Source organism: Callorhinus ursinus, unplaced genomic scaffold, assembly GCF_003265705.2.
Source record: "Callorhinus ursinus isolate GAN/ISIS: 27379988/994484 unplaced genomic scaffold, GSC_fseal_2.0 scaffold70, whole genome shotgun sequence".
Lineage (NCBI taxonomy): Eukaryota > Metazoa > Chordata > Mammalia > Carnivora > Otariidae > Callorhinus > Callorhinus ursinus.
The window spans coordinates 2,220,488-2,227,500 of NW_027397132.1; positions in this window are offsets into that span (position 1 = coordinate 2,220,488).

Below are 7,013 nucleotides of genomic sequence, written 5' to 3' on the forward strand. Positions count from 1 at the left end.
ATCTACATGGTCATAAGCAACATCAGCTGTGAGTAGTTCTGAAAACAAACAAACCAAACCCTCCACCAGAAAAAAAAAAAACCAAAAAACCTGGCCAAGCCTGTGGATCTAACTACCCACATTACAGGAAAAACAAGGAGCAGCAGAAAAATATGTCAGATGGACCCACGATGAGACAATCCACAAAATCCAGGCTGTGGGAAATTCCAGTTTCTTTAACACTTATATTCACCACTTACATTCACTTCTCCGTTCCTCTCCTCCCCTGAATTTTTATTATTGTGTTTTTCATTTCACAGTTTTGTAAACTGAGGCCCAGAGAGCTTTGGCACTGAACACTTGGAGATGTTGGAGAAACAAAAGAATGACTTGGCCCGATCGTACAAGATCAGAAGTGGCAAAAAGCTAGAATGCGACTCGACCACCTTGTTCTAAAATGTTCCCGCCATGACACACACAGACACACAACCTGACTTATTTCTTGATCCCCCCCTTAAACGGAAGCCACGGAGGCCCCGAGTGCCTGACAGCTACGAGCATTTTACACTGCGCCCACTGTTTACAGGTTGGGCAGCCTCCAGCCTCCTCTGCTGCAGAGCTGCTCCTCATCTTGCCACAGACACCTCCAGGGTGCTTTGCGCCCTCATGGGGGGCCCTGAGCTTCGGTAGCCCCATTGTGCACCTGAGTTAAATGGCAGCCTGGAGAGTTTAGTGTTTGGTGAATTAGTGACCAGATGGGGACTAGACCCGTGCTCCCTAACTCCTACTCCAATGCTATGCCCTCCCCATGGACACCTTTCCCCATGGTCTGGAAGGCTCTGACACCTTCTGGAGCACTCGAGCCTTCTGGGTCCCGCTGCCAGCTAGCATGATACCAGCAGGGCCCTGTGAAATGGCAGTCACCAACTCGTACCCCAGCCCTCGCTTTCTGAAGACACCAGCAACCAGGCCATCCATGTTTCCGGCTGTCACCAGGGGACCACCCAGGTCAACCAGCAGGTGGGAAATTTCATTGCCTGCAAAACCTCCTACAGAGCTGATTTTCCTTTCTCTCTCTTGGCACCTGAGGCCCCAAGCTTATTTTGTCCCCTGGCTGATATCTGTGACAAAGCAAGCCCTGAGAGAGAGGGTGAAGATGCCCTTGATTACCTCAGCAACAGAACATGCTGTGCATGTGAATCATATAATCCCATCCCCATGGCAACAGAGAATCACAGAATCATGATCCTTTGGGGCCCAGTGACAATAACACCCACTTTAGTACAAACCATTAGATGAAAACAGAAACAGAAACAACCTCCCCCCAAAAAACATGTCATTTACTGTTCAGATAGCCTTTACAGCCTTGTCCTTATTGTTCGTTGGGATTGTTTTTAATGAAGTGTTGATTCAGAGAGGATAAACCTGAGTGTCCATTTTGGCTGCTGATTTGGGGGCTGATTTCAAACCCGAAGCTTTGTCCCGCAGTCTGAGGAACAAAGGAGAGGGGTTTGATTGATGGAGGCAGACCAAGTCTGCAAGAGAAGAATGGAGATACACTGATACCAAAGACCACAGAGCCAAGGCAAGAATTTCTCATTCATTTTCCTCTTGATGCGTCTTCCTACGGAAGATGGGATCATCCCGCCTCCGAGGTTGGCATGCAAGGAATGACCTTCCCTTTTATCAGCTGGAGGTGCAGATGGTAATGGGAAAATATGTCTCTGCAGTCAGAACACCTTGGACTCCTGGCCTCACAGCAACTCCCCAGGTCAGGGGATGATTCAGTATGAAATATAAACGTGGGATCTAGGGAGGTGTCACACCTCTTCCTGGTATCTGCTCTGCCTCATCCATGCATCTGGGCCTCATTCGGCACTCTGGAGCGGGGCGATGTCTCCCAGTCCTCCAGAGGAGCCCGCTGTCAGCTGAGATTCACAGAGCAGGGAGCATGGGAGGTTGGCAGTCAAGGATGAATGCGTCCCCTCCGGGCACGTAGGCAGGCGAGTGCCAGGAGGGAGGGACAGGGTCTTATTTGTCACTGCACCCCCGGTGCTTAGCCCGATTCCTGGCATATATTAGGCATTGGAAAAAATTTTTTCATGTGGCAGGAGCATGGGGACAGGTTGGTTTCCAGTCTTCCTGCTCCTAAAGAACTGAACAAAACCAACAAGGATGATGGGGTGGGGGAGGACCCACCAACTCTGCCCCGCTAGATCCCCACAAACTTCCATATTTACATAAAGGAGGACAAACTGCCTAACACCAGAGAGACAGGACTCTGCTTTCAGTCTGGCACACAAGGAGCTTGGAAGGTGCCACTTCATCCTAACAAGTAAAAAGCTAAACAAACTGAAAACAACTTTCTTTAGACCCATGAGGTCGTAGGGTAAGCCACTGCCCCCCAAATCAGACAGACACACAGGCGAATAGAGAGAAGGAATCAAGCTCACCACAGCAGAAACCCGCAAGCAGGGATGTTGAAATTTAAAAGGACAATGATTCACATGCTTAAGGTTTCTAATGGTTGAGGTAGACAGCTTGTATTACTCAAGGTGGTGCAGTATTGCCAAATAAAAGACAAGTTATTTTACATTTTTATCTCCTACTGTTAAGAAAGAGGCTGAGCGTTTGATAGGCCTCTCCAGATTTGGGAGACAATGCACATCACTCATGAGAATAGTGCTATAATTTGTTTTTGAGGTGACTCAGAAGGCTGACACTTATGAGTGCTGCCTGAGTAAGAGAGAGAGAGCTCTGTCGCAGGCCCAGGCTGGGGTCCAAAAGCCCTACTGCCTGAGCCTTTGACCTATATGACAGGTCCTAGCCCATGGTGCTCCGTGTACCCATGGTGGGCGCCATGATGCTAGAGATAGCAATGGTATGTGGAGTCTCTGGCAAGCCCCGATGGAAAAGCCGCAGCTCAGATACCTAGGGTTCTAGAACAGAGCTCTGTTATCTTCAGCACATTCATAATTCGAAGGCAGCTCTTTCCATGCTACCAGCTCCTAGCAGAGACTAAGCCCTTGACCATGGGGCATCAAGTGAGTAGAAGACCAGAGCTGCCCATCACGAGTTGTGCATGACCAGCCCCACCAAGTAATAAAATTGAGTGGGCACAGCCACAGCCCATTCTGGGATGGAAATGGTATTTTCTAGATTAGGCCTGAGCAGGTTCACAGCGCAAAAATAAGGAAGCCAGACTGACTCCCATGTCCCCTACCTTTATTGCAACAGTGCCTGTCGCCCAACTCACATCTCTGCCCTATTTGGGGGATCACCTACAACCGGATGATGGAGGGTGAAATGCTAAGCCTTGTTCACTGTTGGTGCCATCTGAAAAAAGGACCACTGCCCCATTGCTGTGTTGTTCAGGGGTGACCCTGGGATCAGGCGGTGATGGGAACTCCTCCAAGTGAGCGGCGTTTCGAGCAGCGCATTTGCTGGTAATGTGTTGTGCAAGGAGCAGTGACCTGAGGTTAGCACTTACATGGACCCCTGGGAAACAGCAAGTGGCTTGTCTGGTCAAACAGGAGCCTGAGGGAAGTAAGCTAATTTTGTGTTATATGACTATTCCCTTAATTTAAAAAAAAAAAATGGATGGGTCTGCAAGCCAAGGGGTAGAAGTAGAAGGGACCGGGGACCCGCTTGGGGGTTTGTGCTTTCTGTCCCAACGGTTTTAGGCTCTGCTGGATTCTGGGTCCTGGGAGCTGGGGAATGGCGATGTTTATAGCAGGGTACATAGTGGGGATCCACTTAACCGAAAGATATGTCTGCCACCTGGTCATTTGGGGCTCCATATGCCAACAGACCACCAGGCAAAGAAAGACCTTCTCCTCTGGCAGGGACACTAGACCCTGATAATCCTAAGAGACACAGTTGCTGATGTGTGTTGGGAGCAGGAAAGAGTGTGTGCAGAATTCCATGGATGCACGGGATCGCTTCTTTGGGCTTCTGCGCCTAGCGATAATCAGGAAGCAGCAATAACAAAGGCCCAAGAAGGGCGTGGTAACCAGGGGCTCAGACCTCTCAGGAAGGAGGGAAGGAGAATTACCCTACCCAGCAATCAACGTCCACCAACAGCCATGCTGGCTAGAGATGAGGGATGGCAGCTTCTTTGGAGCTGCCATCATAATTCTTGAATTTCAGATCCAGAAGTGGAGGCCATTTTAATGATCTCAGCCCCAGAAATTCTACTTGATTAATAATGGCGACCAAGAAGGTTATGACGGGGTTAGCGCAAGCCTGACCTGAATCAGCAATGGGAAAACTCACACAGAGCAGGAAAATGGCTCCGACTTGATTTGAGTGGCAAGTGAAAGAAAGATCTGGAAATGAGATAAATGGTTGGGAGGTCAGTCATTGCCTTGCCAGGAAGACCACCTAATGATTTAATGGTTCTAGTAAAAGTTTAACAACTGGGGCGCCTGGGTGGATCAGTCAGTTAGGCATCCGACTCTTGATTTTGGCTGGGGTTGTGATCTCCGGGTCGTGCGATTGAGCCCCGCGTCAGGCTCCATGCTGGGCGTGGAGCCCCCTTAAGATTTTCTCTATCCCTCTCCCTCTGCCCCTCCCCATCTAAAAAAAAAAGGTACCTTGTCAAAGCAGAAGGGTAGGGAATGATAGTGGGTCCTTCTAGAAATCTGTGGGGGAGGGAGTCTATGCAGGGTATCCCAATACAGCCTTTCCATTGATGTGAATAGGTCTCCTGAGCTCCATGGGAAAGTAAGGTCAGATGATAGGCAGGCAGGAACAGATAGATAGGAGCACTGGAAAAGTTGGTATGGGAAGTGCGACAGAGCGGTGATGGAGGACAAACGAGGACTTGTGGAATGCCCCTGAGCACACAGCGCAGTGAGAGACCATGAGTCGCAGTCGACCGCCACCCACACTGTTGGGACAGCTCTCTCTGCAGCCATGGGAGAGGTTCCAGGCTTTTCTTAGAGGCTGGATGTGTTCAGTTTGTAGCTGTGCAAAGTCAGGCCGTGCAGCGTCATGATTCCAGAAAGCTCCTGGAGTGCTGTGCTCATGGAGACTGAGCCAGCACTCCAGGTTTGAGGAGCAGCTGTGGATGCGGCGGGGGGAGGGGGGGCGGGGGGGGTGAGGATGGAGGAGGAAGTTCACAGGGGCAACCAGGGCTTATCCCAGCATATTAGGAACATGGCCTGAAACAGCAGGAATCGTTTAAGACTCCAGGAGAATAGAAGATTCCAAAATACCCACTGTCTTGGCCGTGGGCTGCTGGATACAGCTCACGCCTGCTTGCAAGGGATGGCTTTCACTTTTTTTTTTTTAAGATTTTATTTATTTGTCAGAATGAGAGAGAGAGAAAGAGCACAAGCAGGGGGAGCGGCAGGCAGAGGGAGAAGCAGACTCCCCACTGAGCAAGGAGCTTGACATGGGACTCAATCCCAGGACCCTGGAATCATGACCTGAGCAGAAGGCAGATGCTCAACCGACTGAGCTACCCAGGCATCCCATGGCTTTTACATTTTTAAGAATTTTGCAAGTCAGTCGGCAACAACTTGGTGGTTGAGATCATCCGTGGAGGAAGGATTTACCCATGGAAATCATCAAACAATGCAAGTCATGCCTTTGTTTTTTCCACTCTGGAGGGCAGGTTGTAAAACATTTCCCAGCAAAGCACTGTGCTCTGGTGCAAAGTTGGCCCTGGGGAAAAGAGGAAGTGTGAATGTGTCAGGAAAATGTCCACAGCTGATCTTAGCTGGAGAAAGCACTTCGTGTCTATCACAGCTGGGGAGAGCCCAGAACACATTGAGCGTGACGACCAGGGGGGCTACGCCCAGTGGGGGCACACATGTATGCCTGCCGCACACTAGCTCCCATGATCTAGCCAACCCTACTAGAAGAGTTTAAGAGTAAGCGTCCAAGAAGCAATTAAACACAATGGGGTGTGCCTCCTCTAGGGGAAACCCTAGAGATCCCTGAGAAAAAGGGCATGCACGCGTGCTCACAGAACAACTTTTGCTTGAAAAAAAAAAAAAAGTTGCAGCCTTGGGCATTACCAAGCTTGGCCCATCCCTACAACACAAGTCTGCCAGAAAATTTAAGAAATCAGCCCTCTGCTACAGCGTTGATACTGACCCTGAATCTTCTTGGGTTGGATGACTTAGTTCTAACTCCGTCATTGGCATTGGGACCACAGACTCCCCTTACCCCAGCCAATCTTGTTGATTTCATGAGCAATATCCAATAAGAATCCTCCAACTCTGACCTTGCAGGTGAACCCTGGGCTGGCATCCCACCCAGCCAACTCATCTTTGGATCACCAAGACAGGCAAGGGATGGTACTGTCACAGGGAGAGGCATTCATTCATTCTTCCAGGAATCTGATTCCAGAGTTCAAGCTCCCCTTCCTGACAATGCTTTTAAAATGACCGCTGAAAAAATAAAAAATAAAAAAATAAAATGACCGCTGAGCAGTGTCCCTTCTGGTGGCATTCTGCCGGTCTCCAGGCCAGCCCAGATCCAGGAGCAAAATCACACTGCAAATTGCATGGACACACGATTCATGGGCGGGGGGGTCATTATTCTAACAACCTACTACAGTCCTTGGTTTCCATTTCCACAGCTGAGCACACTCTGAGAGAAACTCCCCTGGTTTCAGAACCTTCGATTTGGCTCAGGACCTGGTGTTGTCCTCAACTTCCGCTCCAGCTGAACACTGTCAGCCAGCTGGACCCAGAACTGAATGATGGTCTTTTCCAAACCAGGTAACTGAAAAAAAAAAAAGTTAACTGGAAATAAATCCTTTTTGCAGTTAAAATTTTACCTTCATGAAATGGGGTGCAGCATGATTTCTCAAACGTACTTGCTTCCTAAGCCCTTCACACAAATTTTGAGACCCCCAGATCCCTATCGTGTTTACCTTATTAGGAATTGAAACTGAGAGTCTTTAAATGTTGACTTATTAATTCTTTTAGGAGTAACAATGATGAACTCATTACAAAGTAACAAAAAATAATAATGAACTCATTACAGAGTAACATAAATTTTTATTGCTATGGAAAATA